General features: G+C 41.4%; 1 protein-coding gene across 2 annotated transcripts in view; it reads right to left on the reverse strand.

Moving 5' to 3' along the window:
* FYB1 (FYN binding protein 1) overlaps positions 1 to 5,351 on the reverse strand; it is a 47,752-nt gene extending 42,401 nt beyond the window's left edge. For both annotated transcript variants that reach the window (XM_051643376.1, XM_051643374.1), the window contains exon 1: positions 5,220 to 5,351. The gene's annotated coding sequence lies outside the window, so the exon portion shown is untranslated. The remainder of the gene's footprint in view (positions 1 to 5,219) is intronic.
* Positions 5,352 to 16,970: the final 11,619 nt, after the last annotated feature.

Consider the following 16,970-nt stretch of genomic DNA (forward strand, 5'->3'; position numbering starts at 1 on the left):
TGTCTTGTTGTGAGAAGCATAGACTGTAATAGAACCTGAATTATGTACCAGACTGGGAAAACTGAAAGTTCCTTTATGAAAACAGAAATTATTCCGGTTTGGGATGTGTGTGTCAGTTTTTCTTTCCCTTCTCAGCAATTTTCTTCCCTGCTGCTCCCCCGCCCTCAGTTAGTCCTTGTTTCTCTTCTCCATTTTATATCTCAAAAAAACAGTGCATGTGTGGATGGAAAATGAAAATATGTGGAGTAAAATAGGTATAAATGACAGTCAAAACACCCAGCTAATTTCAAAGATCCTTACATTCTTGAGGAAAAAAAAATAGTTGAACAATTCCAAGTGGATAAAATCCAGCTTAATTTCAAAATATTTTAAATGGTCAGCTCTGTTCAATACCTTTCAGGATCAGTCTTTAATATGAATTGAGAGGAAAAGATCAATATATTTGAATTAATTATAATTACAACACAGTGCAGTTAAGGATGGAGGCAGGGGTAAGTGAGCTTCTCCCACTCCCCTGGGCTGGTGTCAGCTTTTGGTTCTAGGAGCCCTCTCTGTTGCAGGGACCATTTTCCCAGCCATCAGTGGCAGTAAGTGTTCAGCTATGGCAGATATGCTGGCATATCTGATTTCACAGCTTGCTGAATTGTGATCTGCTTTGTGTGAGGAAGGTGAAATGTAAGACTAGTGGTATAAGGCTGGGATGTTATAACTAGGAAGTTATAACCTAATATTTTGTTGAGAAACAAAAGAGTGTAACTACAAAGCACAATAAATGGGGGTCTGAAAAAAAAATAAGAGTTTGAAGAATTAACTGTGTCATCACTCAGTACAGTTCAGTGGGTGCTCACTCTTTTTTTACTTCATTGACATAAGCTGTTAAGTTAGGGTTTTGCTCCTTTTGATTGTACCACATTACATGAATTACCTGTCATGTTTTACTCATGACTTCTGAAACTTAAAAATAACTTTCACATTATTTCAATCTCACCAAGAAATTCAGTCTTTCCAAACTGCTTGTATTATACCAAAAAGTTATTTACAAAAAAGAAGATAGACAGATGAAGCTTAACCCCAGAGCACCATATTATTATCTTTTTTGCTCATATAGGGAAAGCAGGAAGTTCACATTTACTATGGAGATTATCAGGTTCAAGCCATCTACTGCCTGTTGACGCATACACACTCTCTCTCTCACACACAATTACACTGCAGAGGTATGTATATGTATCAGCAATCATTCAAGATTTTTCCCACAATACCTTGCAAAGCACTGATTTTACGTACTTAATCAGAAAGTTAAAGTAACTGCAATGCCAGAGAGAAAAGACAAGCCTTTTGTCTCTGATCTCTTCTGATTTTGTAATAATGAGTGCTGGATTTTGTAACTTCTGTAACAAAATCTAAACCTTCAGAGAAAGCCTAACTTTACATCACTGTCTGAAGTCTTCAGAACATATAAATGACAATCTGATCAGCTCCTTGGCCAATTCAGAAGCTAATTTCTTTTGAAAGCTATAGCGATAAATTGATTCTTCTGCTACTCCTTCCATATGAAATTTAAGAAAATGTATCCTGTAAAACTACAGTAATATGAATGTTCTGAACAACAGACATTTAGCATGTAGACATTTTTGAAGCCGGAAATGTAGCTTTGAAGAAACTCTTCTTGTTATGATATATGGTTTCTGAGAAGTTTTCTACATCTTTGCAATAGAAAGGTCAATTAAACTCTTTCACATGCACACTCATTACTGCCATATTAGTACTGTCAACGAATTTATTTTAATGAATTCCTTTCCAAGTACTGTGAACCAAACTTGCCCTAGTCATTCAGATTTCCAAGCTCTTCAAGTGTAAAAAGTTCCTGGTCATGTGGAAAGGTTTACTATCAGCAGTGTAGCCTCTCATTTAATTACAGTGAGTAGTAAGCAGTAAAGGTAACATTCTAAAAAACAGAAGAGAGTTTGCACAGCCTGACTGGACAGGTAGTCACATCGGGAACTGGGAAAAAGAGAGAATCTTTTATTCGTAGCCCTGCTCATAAAGTAACTTTCTGTGTTTCCCTTCCCAGAAGTGTCAGAAGTTACCTATTCCATTTACACATACAATAGGTTGTAAATAATTAATTAGGAATTTGAAAAGATTCTGAAGTAAGATTATATTTACCCTACCCTCCCCCACTAAAGTGCAAAGTTCTTGCGGGGCAGAGGAGTCTCAGGCAAGAAGTACTTGTGTTATTCTCTGTACTTTCTCTTTGCACACTATTGGGAAACTCAGTGCAAGACATTTTGGCTATTAGCTTCTGATTTGGACTGGAAGCAGCACATAAGGTGTGCAGCAACATTTGCTTTGATATGTGATGGTTACATTATTCAAATGTGTTTGCTCAGATCTAGAGTAATTCCCAGGTTTTAGTTCCCATGCCATAGAATCATCAAGATTTGTATATGCAGTGCCTTCCCAGCCTTCTGCTGCCTTCAAGAGAGGCTCACACTTATATCAAGATACACTTGTATAGAATTCTTCTACAAGTAGATCTTAACTACACTTCAGTGTAAACAAGTGCAATTGTCTATTATTTACAATATAACTGCTTATTTCTGTACAGAAATACATTGCAATGAGGACATAAGAAATACAAATATTTCAACTATGTTCTTCCTGAATGTACTGTGAATATTCCAGACTCAGTTGGCATCCTGACCAAATAGCATTTGTTTTGTTTTGGCATAAATATGCTCTCATTATTTTCTTTCTAGTTGTGATGAAGCCAAAAGATCACTTCAGCTTCCCGTTGTGGTTGCCTTTTCTTCAAACAGCAACACTGGGTCAACAAAGAGAATGGCATATATGTGCATATGATCCTTAATTAAGCAAAAGTAATATATGTAACAGTTGACTGTACAAGGAATTGAGCAGTTCTTCAAAATGCATTCAGATCTGATTTACAAAGGAAAAAGCCTCATCTTTCCTTTTCTCACCTGTAAGTTCTTCCTTTTTATTCCTAATAGATAGGGTATAAACAAGCCTTTAAAAATTCATAATCTTAAACAGAATCAGATCTTGATGAGTTTGCTAGAAATTAATGAAGTAAAGATTATAAAGCTATCATTTGAAGAAGAAAAATATGTATACTTACAAATTCTGTGACAGTGAAATAACCACAGAAGCTGGTAACCACTAAAGGAATAAAGCTCTAACCCACGGACAGGATATAAGGACTGAGAAACTGGGCAGAAAAGGAAAGGAAAATGACACATGAAAGCTATAGAATAATACAGACCTGAAAATTACTTGGCAACATAAAGGCCTTACTTAACTTCTACTGAAGTTAATGGATTTGAGGGAGTATAGCTGCTTGCACAAGATGCTAGTACCATTCTGAATTAATAATAATTTATTTATTGACTATTTCCTTTTCCAGAGACAGAGTCTTCAGAATTCTCTTTATGCAACTTCGTTGTTTCTAGAAGAGATAAGTAATTTCTAGGTTGCTTTTCTTCCCTTTGAGTCAAGTTATAATGCCTAGTTAAAGAAGACTCCGTCTAACAGTGAATGCAGTATCTGGGAAGTGCAGCTAAGATGTTGCAATACTCTGTATCTATGAATGCAAGCAGTTTAAGTATAGAACAAAGGCAGAAAGACAGCATACACACAAACAAAAAGACTTGCTAAGAAAATGATTAGTATACAAGAGAAATTAGCCTTATCAGATACTAAATAATGAAGAGGCAGACTATTCCGTTGTCTGGGTTTTTTTTGAAAGGATGGAGAGGATGGACAGAAATCTGAGAGATTCTCCAGAGAGGCTGACAGCCTCTGTGTTACTCTAAGAGCATTGTTTCAAACATCTCTCTAAGAGCAGCAAGACAAAATCAAAACACTCATGAGGACATGTGGGTGTCAAAACCAGAAAAGACAGAGTTACAGTCTGACCACACTCTGTTCTGTAACTTTTCTGTTGTGCGTTCTACACTTGTTTTGTCCCTCTCCTGTTAGTTTTTCTCATCTTTTAGCTAGTCATAAGACCAAAGACATCCTATTGCAGGAACATAAGAGGGCAACATAATTCACTCCAGCTCAGTTTGAGACCAGGACTAGTGAAGGCATTAAACTTGACCAGAAGAGCCAGATGACACACTAGCTTTGTCTTAAGTTATTGCTGTCACAGGCTATGCACAAGGCCAAGACATCTATCCACACATGGTGGATATACATGGATATTCATCCTATGTTGTATTAAGTAAGTAACACAAAGTTTCCCTTTTATTTTCTTGCTTCTTTTTGGTACCTGTCTATGTAAAAAACTATCAGTCACTGGCAACTCAGTTATCAAAAACAGAAGCCTGGGAACTTCCATTTTCCACCAAGAAATTATATCCAATAAAACCAGACTAAATAATATCCCTTCCTGAAAAATGATTATGATTATTTTTAGCATGACTTTATACAAACAGTTTCATACTTGATACTTTAGGCTTTTAAAATTATTTTTATCAAATTCTAATCAACACCTTTCAGAATAGCATACATTTTCTAGTGACTGTGCCCAGAAAAGAAGTTTCATCTTCACTCAGAACCTTATTTTTATATAGCATATACAGTGCCTTTGGACATCTTTGTTTTGACTCTGGTTATTCCACAAAAGTTCATGTAACATCTCCAAGACTCAAGGAAGAAAATCTGGAGTTCCTGTCACTGAAAAGTTCCTACATTTATTTCTAGAATTTTAAGATCCTATACAACTTAAAAGGAATTTTTTTTTGCCCTTTTAAGCTACTCAGTACCGTTCTGACTCACTGCTGGAAAGAAAAGTACTTCCCATGACCCACTACAAGGAAAATACATACGCTTGTATCTCAATCCACGGCATACAAAAAATATCCCACCCACACATCAAACAGCCACAAATAATGCGAAAGGAATTACTAGAAAATAATTGCCTTTAAGTGGTACTATTTCTATTATTCTTTAAAATGAAGAAGTCACTTCAATTATGACTACTCTTCATAAAATTTCAGGAAACCAAACACAAAAATTTAGGAGTGAAAAGTCTGTTTCCTCAGCTTGGCATCTTTTCTGCTCCACATATAATTTTAAGTGAAATTTACTGTTAACATTTTCAGTTATATAAGGCTGTATGTAATACCTTGTACTAATTCTATTTCTCCTGGAACTTTGCAAGTTTATTTCTAAGACAAACATGTACAACAATTTACCTGGATTTCCCAAAGCTCTCCAATATTTTGACACAGGCAGAAAAACTGGCTCCTTCAATGAGACAATCCACGGGTTAATCACCTTAACAGCCTGGTCTGTTTGCTAAGAAGAGTTCTGCTTCTCAGTGAGAGTTTGCACAAGAATGCTGCTTGTGGGTTTCATGATCATGATCAGTAGAGAAAACTGTTCTCCTCAGGATGTTAGGCAAGAAGGGGTGGGGGAAACGGGAACTAAAATGTTTTCAAGACTGTTTCGCTGCTGCCATCAGCAGCACACACCATGTGATACATAAAAGCATTGCATTTACCCCATATTGCAGAGTCTTGTGGAGCTATATTGGTGCATAGAAGCTTGAGCCTTTACAGAATAATGGCTAATTAAATGTATGTGGTAATTAGAAGTGTAAAAACCCTTCTGGGTCATCAAGTCTAGTCACCTGCTACCATCAAGAATCACTGCATACCTTTGCACTCATGAGGTGTCAGCTAACATGTTTGCTTGCTCCCACCTTTGCCAGTAGGATCTCAAGAGATTGCACAGACTGTTTTTTTCAAGCTTTTGCTATGTGGAGATTATATTTTTCAAAAACTATGACCATATATTTATTCTGTCTTTCTGCCTGTGAGCTCATTACACAAATCAAAGTCTTTGAAGGATGAGACAAAATAGGAAAACAAATATTGAGAAAATAAGCTTAGCAAGAAATTCTGAACCAGTGCTTGTGCTGAAGGTAAACCCAAACCATGAAGGTGGAACCCTCTACTAGTTACAGCTCTGTGAAGTTGCTGGAGCTCTGCATGGGGATGAGATTGCAGGAGAAAATTTTTATGTCTTTGAGCTTCATAAAAGGTTGTTTTCACTTCTTCTGCACAACTTTCTTTGTAGTTTTCAAAACATTTTTTGGGTGACAAAATAAAGCATTGGAAATACTTGGTATTTCCTGCCTAATTTTACAAAAACAAGTCTGTCTTACCTAGTTCAGAAACTTAGAGCATTGGATGGAGTTTATTTGAGTTGAAAACATGGCTACATGCTTTATATTTGCCTCTTGTCAATGATAGCTAATTTTTTTTACTCAACACAATATTCATTTGGTTTGTTTTTTTCTCAGTTGGAGAAATGCGGTCCTTTCTGCTAGTCTTTCTGCTAAGCTCTGTGTTTTGTTTATAAAATCATGTTTATTTGTGAAAATAAACAATCACCACCAATGATGAAGCTTTTATTATTAATATTAAGGCAGATTAGACTTGTGACCTGTTACACTATCTGGTAATCTTCCTGACTTCTCTAAGGTGCTAGCTGTAGCAATATAGCCATTTTGCGTGGTTAATACACAGCTGCAAAGGTTTGGTCACAATATCAGTGCTAGGCAAATCATGCCATGATCAAAGAACAAGCTTATCTTTGCAACTCTGAATGCTAGACAGTTCCTGTCATCTACTTTTGCATCCAATACACAGGAATAAATGCAGCCCTAACTCACAGAACACTGCTGAGAATATAAACTGTGATAAACACAATGAAAATAATGGTTTATGATGTGAAATTGCTGTGAAATTTGCCCATCTGCAATGTCTACCATGTTCTTCATTTGACACTTGCAGGTGCAACAGCTTCCTGGATCCTTTCTCTTTTTATTCTCCCCTCTTACTCCTGTGAGGAATGTTTGTGAATGACTTAAGGGAATTAGCTATTTATACAGGAAGAAAGAATCTGAAGGAATTAACATTTTAAGGAGCAGGACTCTCAAGCCTGAAAGTAGCTTACAGACATTTTGCCTTTTTATTTTTCACAAAAAAGCAGCAGCAGCAACAAAATGTAAAGATTATTTTCAAGCTGGACAAGAATATAAAAAATTAGAATGTCTTCTTGTGTATAACCATGCTTTCTGTGTAGACCAAGATCAGCATTTAAATTCTAGCATAGCAATGGTGTGTTACTGTTCCCAGGTGCAATCTTTATTATTTCAGCCTTAGGTGTTTCTTTTTAGCAGTCTTTTGCTTCCATGTAATTTTGGGAAAAGTGGCTGCTTCAGAATTATTTTTTGCAAAAACAAAGGAAAGAAAAAAGGAGAGAAAGAGAGCCTCACTGACGTAAGTTCTGCTCCATCTTTTTAAGGTATCTTTCACCTACTGGTGTTCTCTGCTCTGAAGTTGTCTGAAAGGTCAGGCACCTCCATCTGACCACCTCTGGCTTTCCAGTTTAGGATACACAAAGAATATAATATTTAAGATTTTGTTACATCCATAGCTGTGTCAGTTCTATTGCTGGAGGTGGTGTGAACTGAAGTGAAAAGATAAACAGTTTTTTCTTTCTCTGTTATTTTCAACCTAATCCATTTAACTTATCTTAGTCTATTACATGATCCCAAAACAGGTGAGACAACATAACAGAATTAGTGGTGTGTGACAGTGGGAGAAGAAAGATAGAAATGTATATATAGGTAAAAAAAGTGCATGGGTGAGCACCTTTGGACAGGTGTATTAATATAATTTAAGCAAGTCTGACATTCTCCTTCCTAAGTAAGAATACATATGCAAATATGCAGAGTGCTCAGTAAGAGAAAGTCCAACCTAGCATGGCTTTTCACTGAAACTTCTCTTCCTGCCTCACCCTCCTGGGGCTTCTGCCTCCCAGTGGCAGATCAGGAGCAGCAGCAGAAGCGACATACTTCTCCATCAATCATATCTGTGTACATAATTGTACTGATACAGTTACAGCCTGCCTGGCTTCATGCTGCTTGAGGGGGATAAAATTTCAAGTACAGGAACCTTGCCAGATGGCAAGGCAAAGAGTTAGCAGGCCTGCTTAACAATGCCACACCATTCCCCAGAGTCAGGAGCTCTGAGGAAAAGTGCCACCCTGCCATTGTGGCAATCTTGTTATAGCATCCCTTTGGATACTACCTGACTTTGAGTAAAAACTTGATATTCCTGAACACTAGTAGGAATTTCTACCTGCAATTGCAATGACATGCTTTGAGAACAGACTTTTCTGCTAGTGGCAGCTTACATTATCTGCATGTGTGCAGACATGGCTAGACTTCCTGAAAAATGTGCTGCTGCATTTCCATTAGGTTGCCATTTGAAGGTGGTTTTACAATTTCTGACAGAAGTATGATGTGGACATGAGTGCATTAGTAGTATTCTCTTCTGCTGACATGCACTGTCATGCTTAAAGGAACAACTGGGCTTTCCAGATACTTTTTGTGGACAGCTGACATGCAGGATTCCTTGAAAGCTCCTCCGGTCAATGCTGTGGCTCTTTTGAATTGTCATAATCCAATCCTGTAATTTTATAGCCATTGACTACTGCATTTTTCTGAATAAGGATTGCAGGAACCTGTTTTCACTATTTGTATTTCTCTATACCAGATAAAGGCAGAACTGGCAAATTCAAGAAAGAAGGCAAATTATTATGGTAAACTCTCCTTACCCCAACTATGCTTTGTGAGGGACTTATTTTTGTCACAAAGAAACGCCAGGAATAATCCAGAGTGTTCCAGTCAGGTGCATGTTAAGCTCCTGGTTTTCTGCATGCATGTACACACTGTAATAAATCACTCCTTCCAGAGCACAGTCCTTTCTGTGGACATGTAAAGCTGATGCAGAGCACCTGCTGCTGCACAGAACAAATGTAACAATCTTACATGCAAAAATCCAAAGGTCTTAATTTTTTGTGACTTGATGTTAGAAGTGCTCTGTTGGATCAAATCTCAAGCCATTCTTTGAATACAAAGTTGTATTCAGGTATTAAGTGTCACATTCCACTAAATTACTCATCTCCCCTGCCCAGTGTTCCCTCCCCTATACTCTTCCTGTGAGCTGCCTCTCAGGGCCCTCTTACATGCCACAGGCTCTTTCTTGCCCCTTTAGCTGCAAAGTTCACTTCTGCAGGGATCTCAGATTAAGTAGCTTTTGAATTAGGCTTTTTTACTCCTCAAGCTGTGCAGTTTTTGCCAGTGTCAGTGCTCCTGTGTTCTGTCTGCCTGGGGTCAGCCGCAAGAGTTCAGAGGGAACTGAAAGAAGTATGGCTGCAGAAAATGCTTCAGACAGACCAAAGGGGAACACCAGGCCTTCACCAAACCTTTCACAGGCACCAAAAATGCCTCTTGAAAGGACAGAGTTCACCTTGGGGGTCAAGGCCCTGGATGACTACAGACAAAGCCTCATGAAGCACAGGCTGGGAGAACTTGCAGAGCTTTGCCGCAGCACCATTGCCACTCACAAGCCAGAGCTCGTGCCTCATTAAAGGCCACAGCTGACCACCAGTGGCAGGTTGATTAGGTGTTTTAATGAGCTGAATTGCAGGTGATGTGCATGTAGCTGTGACGGCTGAGTTTCCAGGAACCAGCTCCTGGCCTGAAGCAATGAGGATGTGGAGAGGATTTGGTGGCTGGCCTGGGGACCATCTTGGCAAGGCAGATGGGCAAGCAAGGAACTGATTTGTCTGGCTGGGAAGATGCTAGAAGCTCTGTGTAAAGGGGAAATCAGTAGAGACTGGAGTGGGTGGGAGGATGAGGAGCATGGCAGGGCTGAAAGGAGCTGGGCATTAGTATTCTGTGTAGGAAAGGAGCTCTGGCAGCTGGGGAGGGTGGGTAGCTTTTGGCCTGCCCTCAAGGTGTTACTGTCTCACAGCCCCCTTCCCCTGTGCCCCTCAGCAGTGGCCATGCCTGTGCCTTGCCCTCCCCTATAAGCAACTCATGGAGCCTCATGGGACTCACCCTGTGTCTCCCTGCTGGGGCTCAGCCAGTCATGGAGGGACCTGGAGCTGACTGGAGCAAACCTGAGAGTGTGGGGATGGCCATCTTAGCAGCTGCTGTCAGCAGCATCCTGGAGAGGAGAGGGAGCCTGCACTGGGAGAAGGAAGGGGAGACTGGAGAGGAAGAGAGGGAAGAGACAACTTTCTCAAGGAAGAAGCTGCTTCAGTTTCCTTCCCATATACCCTCATGTAAATGGTGGGCAGGGTATTATCCACTGACCCAGCTTCCCCTTCAGTGCTCCCCCCTTTTTAGTTGCTTGTATCAGGGAGAAGAGGAAGTGCAGAAGCAAGAGAGGAACAGACAGCTTCAGCAGAACACTCCTGACTTCCCTTTCTCCTCAACAAGCCCTTCTGTGCCTCTGCCAGGAAGGGGGGGGAAAAAAAAAAAAAAAAAAAAGGCAAGAACATGCAAATACCTCACTAGGAGTGGTACAAACTCTGTGTGGGAGGGTGAGAGATCCCTCTGGACACCTCATGCTTCCTCACTCAGACTTAACAACCTTATTTCCTGTCCTCTTGCACAGTAAACTCCTTTCAGCACTTTAAGTCTCCTCTACTTTCAGTGCAGAGAAGCAAAACAGAAACCCATGTTTCCTAAAAAGTATCCCAGCTCCAGGCAAGGTCCTGCTCTCACTGTTTGCCCTTCTCCACTAGCTTATGGGGGCATGAGGACCTGCAGCTGATGACTGTGCCTCTTCAGGTATCATCTAGCTCAGTTATCATAAACTTTCTCTGTTGAGTGGGTAGCAAAGGACCTCTGCCCTTCAAAATCTCCTCCAATAACCTCTAAAGAAAAAAATTCAAATGAGAGCAATTTAGGCTCTGTTAATGTCATATGACTTCTTACCAAGAGCTCTTCAGTCTTTTCCTCTTAAAAAGTGGAAGATCAGACCTACATTTTGTAGCTATTGACCAAATCATACCAGAAGTGCCCAGGCTACTGGTGATAACTTCCTGTACTCTCTAGCTGGACTGTCAGCTCCCTGTTTCCCAGGCTGTTCCATTAATTCAGTCAGCGCAGAAAATCTGAGCACTGGCTGACAGTGCAGGATCAAGGCCAAAACAGTGAAACAGGATACTGACAGGATACAGGTAGGGTTATTCTTTGTAGAGCTAAAGCTGTGTTGTAAGAAGGTAGGGAACAAATTTGGATTACAGTTTGTGTGCAGTATCAGGTAGGAGGATAAGGATGTGGAATAAGTGTCTGGGTTTTGGAAGAGGTAGTGGATTGATGGTAGGAGTTGGGGGAAGGAAGAGAACACACTTTATGTCCAGCTACTGCCACTGTACAAACAGAGTCTAGAAATACCCTGTGTAGGCCTTGCATGCATTCTTTCTTGCTGCAGACCCATTCTTCTTATTTATGAACCATCATTCATCTGTTTGCCACACATTCCATGCACCATTTCTGCAACTCTTCCTGTAAGTCAACAATTTAACCACCTCAGTGGAAAATTCAGAAAAAATGAGGAAAACAGAAAAACTGAGCCCATGCTGCCATGGTGTTCAGTCATCTTGAACAGTTATACCTTCTGAGAAAGTTCTCAGTGTTGCTGGGGTGCATGGGGCACTTAACAATTACATTTTTAAACTGTTTCCCTAGAAGCCTGTGTGATGACCTCTGCTATTTTTCACTGCAGTCTATAAAGGTTCCTCACCCACCTCCCCTCAGGTTTGCTGCTAAAGAAGTTGAAGACTCTTTTGTATCATGTGTACCTGAAAAAACACAGGTTTAAAATATTCAGGGAAAAAAAAAAAAGAAAATGAGAGAAAAGGGACTGGGGCATGGGATAAGACATGCTTTTCAATCCAGGTAATCTCACTGGTTGAGGTAACAGGACACAGCATTTATACCTGGAATACAAAGAAACACAGAGTTAGAGTAACTGCATGAGAGGAGTGCTAGCCTGTGGAGTCATGAACTACTGTTGCAGTGGAGGAGAAGGAACATAGCCCTTCAAACATAGCTTTGGGACAGGTTGGTTTATTAGAGAAGAACAGGCAAAACACAAACATTCTTTTCCATGTGCTACACATGGGGAAGAATCCTTCTTGTGTCCATCTCCCAGCCAGTGTTGTACTGCAAAGTCTCCCACAGGAGCCTTTAATTATTTTTCACACTTCCTCTGTAATCTGACCAGTTGAAGAACTGGTCAAACCTCTGAACTGCTGTCATGTAAGCAAGCTCCCATTCTCTAGTGTGACTTTTCTTATGCGAGCAACACATTTTCAAGGATTATCAGACCTGAAATCAGGCATCTGGAAAAATGTTCAACCCAGGATGTTAAATTAAAAAGAAATGCAGCCCTTTATGTGATTTCTTAGTTTAATACAGTTCCTGTCATCAGTAACAAAGACAATGATGTGGCCTAAATAACAACAACAAAGAACATGCTCCCACAACATAAAAACTTTAAAACACAAAGTAGCCTCAGAAATGTTCCCATGGAAGTTTTAATCAAAGACAATAAAGTTTAAAATTGAAAACCCAGTTTAATCCAAACATCTTTAAAAATAATATTTCAACAAAAATTTTCCTAAGCCCTTCTGCTTAGGATTTGCATAAAGCCTAACAACCTTTCTGTGCTTTTCTATGGCCTGACCCTTCTGACTTTTAAAGATTTTTTTTTTTTTTTTTTTTACTATCAATAAGTTCTGATCCCTGATCCTTAGCAGGTGATAGCAGGTTGATCACAAAGTGTGCTGGCTTTCAAGTGACTGGTTAACCTGTGATATAAACCATAAACTAAATAAATAGAAAGTGAGGTTAGATAAGAATGTGTTCATCTGTGCCACTGCCAATCACAGCAGAAAACCAGGATCAATTTTCCGTCTGCTGGAATTTTGTATCTTAGAGTGAAATAAAGAAATAAATATGGTATAACTTGGTATGTTCTGTATTAGCCTCAGCTTCACTTTTTTTAAAAAAAAAAATTTTTTTTTTTTTTTGTCTTTGTCTAATCTACATAACTAACACAATTCCTTATCTGCTATCCCTCCCCCGCCCACCCAGCTCCCTCTCTCCCAAAGCAGGAAAACCCCTAAAGGATGAATGACTTATGAAGGTTCAGCAAAGGTGGTGTTCTGAATTTTAGGGGTCTCTGCAAGCCTGTTTTTGCCTCTGCAAGTACCAGGGTGGGGAAGGTTGGAGTTCATTCCATTCCTCTTAATAGACTAATAGGCAGAGACAGTGCCTGGTTTCAGTGTGAATGGGCTGAATACAAACAGGGAAGTCCTCGTTTCCCAGTACTTTTCCTTACTGATGTCATAAGGCTGTTATCAATGTATTGAAATAATGTAATGGGAGTCGTTTGGCAGCAGGACAGTGCTAGGGTACTCCTATCCTAGTAGGATAACTAGGATGCCAGAATTTGGGATGTTCTGAGTGCAGTGTGTCTTGTGTTAATCCAGAAGCATCAGTGGGCACGCAGCCGTGGGCTTGTAACCTGATGATCTTTCAGGCCCCTTCCAACCTTAACCATTCAGTGATTCTGTGATTTTTGTCTGCACAGGGCAAAGCTGTCATGGAATCACTGAGTCGTTCTGGTTGGAAGTCACTTTTAGGATCGCCTGCCAAGTGCACCACAAGAGGTGTCCCTAGGCACCACAGCTACGTGTTTTCTAAGTGACTCCAGGCACGCTGACTCCACCACGTCCCTGGGCATCCTGTTCCAGTGCCGGACAACCCTTTCAGTGAGGAAATTCTTCCGAATATCCAGTCCGAACCTTTGCTGGACTCGGCTTCGGTTGCACTGCGTTTGCTTGCCTGCTTTGTTTGTTTGTTTTGGGGTCGATTTATGTGCAGGAAGCGGAGCGCTGGCGCTCCCGCCTCCCGGGGCAGGACGCGGCTGCCCGCCCTGGAGCCTCCGGATCGTCCCCGCAGGCCCGAGGCGCTGCCGGGGCTGCGCGGGATAAAGGGGGGGCGGCTGCGCGGGAGGGTGCGGCTGCGCGGGGTAAAGTGGGGGGGGCTGCGCGGGGGGGTGCGGCTGCGCGGGGGGATGCGGCTGCGCGGAGTAAAGGGGTGCGGCTGCGCGGGAGGGTGCGGCTGCGCGGGATAAAGGGGGGGGCTGCGCGGGGGGATGCGGCTGCGCGGGGTAAAGGGGTGCGGCTGCGCGGGGGGGGTGCGGGTGCGCGGGATAAAGGGGGGGGGCTGCGCGGGGGTGCGGCTGCGCGGGGTAAAGGGGGGGGGGCTGCGCGCGGGGGTGCGGCTGCGCGGGGTAAAGGGGGTGCGGCTGCGCGGGGAGGATGCGGCTGCGCGGGGTAAAGGGGGGGCGGCTGAGCGGGTAAAGGGGGTGCGGCTGCGCGTGGGGGTGCGGCTGCGCGGGGTAAAGGGGGAGGCTGCGCGGGGGGGATGCGGCTGCGCGGGGTAAAGGGGGGCTGCGCGGGGAGGATGCGGCTGCGCGGGGTAAAGGGGGGCTGCGCGGGGTAAAGGGGGTGCGGTTGCACGTGGGGGTGCGGCTGCGCGGGGTAAAGGGGGGGGGGGCTGCGCGGGGGTTTAGCCAGCGCCACCTGCCGGCCAGAGTGTGGGCGGCAGAGGCTCTGCGTCCCGGCTGGAGAGCGAGAAGAGGGACCAAAACCTCATCGTACTTCTATCATGGCACGTATGTCCCGGTAAATCCCCCTTTCCACGAAGGGGGTGCTGCTGCAGAGGTGAAAAACGGCGGTGTGGCATGGGATCGAATGCAGGATGCAGGTCTCGTGGGAGAATGCTTCCCGAAGTTTTGGGGCTTTGGCTGATTTTTGTCTCTGTTTGAGATGATGGTCGAATTCTTTCTGAATCTGAAGTTCGCATAGGTAATAACTTTTAATACTTAAAATATGAACGATGTCTCAAAAGTTCTTTTGAGTCTCACAGTACATCTGAAAGTTATCGGCACCACTGCGAGAAGCGCAAGGCTAAGGGGCTGCTGCTCCCAGTCATAAGTCACAGAGCCAGTAATACTGCCTTCATGGAAAGGGCTTATGTACCATGACAGATCTCACCCCCCCGCCCCCTTTTTTTTTTTTTTTTTTTTTTTAACTGAGTACTTCTGAATCAAAATAAGATACTACAATTACTTTCTGGAAATCTAATTAGAAGGCTTTACCCATTCCTGTTTCTTACTTGGTGTCACGTTGACACTTGACTGCAGAATTCCTCAAACTAATTTGTCAGTTTAGCCTTGAAAGAAGCTATTTTCGTTAGTTTTGAATGCTAGAATCAGTAAGGCATGTACAGTAAAGCAAGTTCACATGGTGAGAGAGCATAAAAACTAGAAAAATTTCTTCATGCCTTCAAAAGAAGGAATTTAGCTGCAGAGAACTGAATTGAAAACAAATAGAAGATTTATAGTCAGGTCCACTGCCTTTTTAGTACTAAATCTTATGCACCGATTTAATAAAAGCTGAATGACTTGGGCTCTGCACTTACCATAGTTCTGGTCTGTCAGTCTCCACAAGTCTGCCAAAGAGTATGTCCTATATTATAGAGTGGGAAAAGTGTTTACCTTTCACTGCGCGTTGCCCTTTTTATGTGTGTGGTTTACCCAGCCTTCACTGGAAAAGATACCAGTGGGAAGCTTGTTTTGCAAATTACTAGTCATAACAAACACTTAAACAGAATTTGTATTGAAACACACTGAACCATTGTGAATGATGCAAAACAGTTGTTTTATCACTTCCAAGTTCACAATGACAACCAGGTTTATGCTGATGAGAAGATTGTATAGTTACATTTTCACTAATCTTTGAATTAAAAAGGCAAATGTGTTTAGTTTTTGTCTTTGATATTTGGGGTTCCTGAATTTTTGTGTATTTGGGCTTCACTACCAGCCCCATTCATGTCTCTTTCCGGCTCAGGTTTTCATGGTTGTTTAAAATCTGAAGTTATTTTCTTCCTCTAATAAGCTGAGCTATATTTCTGTCAATTAACTTTTGACTATTCACCTCTTCATAGCTGATATTATCAGAAAAATGTATTTGTTCTGGTTTGACAGGATATTAAAACTTCTGGACTGCTGCAGATTTCTTACACACAAATATTGAATTAAGAAAGGCCATGTGGCCATACACTGAGCTGGATCTAGCAAAAAAAGTTAAAACAGAAGTCTTAATGAAGAGAGATGAAAGAAGATGAGTGAAGTACATGCTAAATGCAGGGGAGGGGGCACACTGATACATTTTGGGTGATACCCAACTACTAAATCACTTGAGTTCTCAGTAAGCAAGTTCCTCTGTATGAAGTAGTGAGGGACAAATAGAGATGATAGTGGTGTAACAGGGAATACCATATCTGTGCCACAAGCAAGGCTTAAACTGCATTCTGTGAGGAAATCAGGATTTCCCAGCAGTCTCAGTACTAGAGCACTGACATGATTACTGAATTGTTTTAAGTGGTTTTCAATTGAACTTTCAATGCAATGTATCAGTATTTTCTATTACATGGATAATAGCAAATACCACTATAAACATATATACTGCAAATTAGCAAACATTTTACCAATTTTATAAAAAGCAGAAAATTACTAGGACAGCCTGAGGCTTATTTGCTTGAACACAGTTTTAGGGAACTCAGAACAGACTTAAAAGAATAACTTGAAATAGATTATATTAGGCATATGTGGCTACATTTAAGGTATGGTTCACTTAGTACCTGTTTTACAAAGCTTAACTGGCATAACTTGATCTATTTGCATTTAAAGACAGTATTTAATATAATGTGCTTTGTTGAATTTAAAGTGAGAATCAAGAAAGGATGTGGCCTACCAGAAATACTGCAAGGTAGATAAGGAGCTGTCTTAAGCAGCAACAGTTTACCAGTGAAAGGTGAATTCCTTTGTTTGCCTGGGATTACTAGCAGTGTGCTGCAGGCATAAATCCTGGAACTGATCCTGCTTGACTTGGGTCGGGAATCTGGCTCAACATCTGGGCCATTACTGGTATGCTTGGTCAGCATGTCTGGTCACACTGAAGGTTAAATCTCAAATTATGGTAGGATTCTTTTTTATTAT

The sequence above is a fragment of the Apus apus genome, chromosome Z (genome assembly GCF_020740795.1).
Source record: "Apus apus isolate bApuApu2 chromosome Z, bApuApu2.pri.cur, whole genome shotgun sequence".
Taxonomy (NCBI): Eukaryota; Metazoa; Chordata; class Aves; order Apodiformes; family Apodidae; genus Apus; species Apus apus.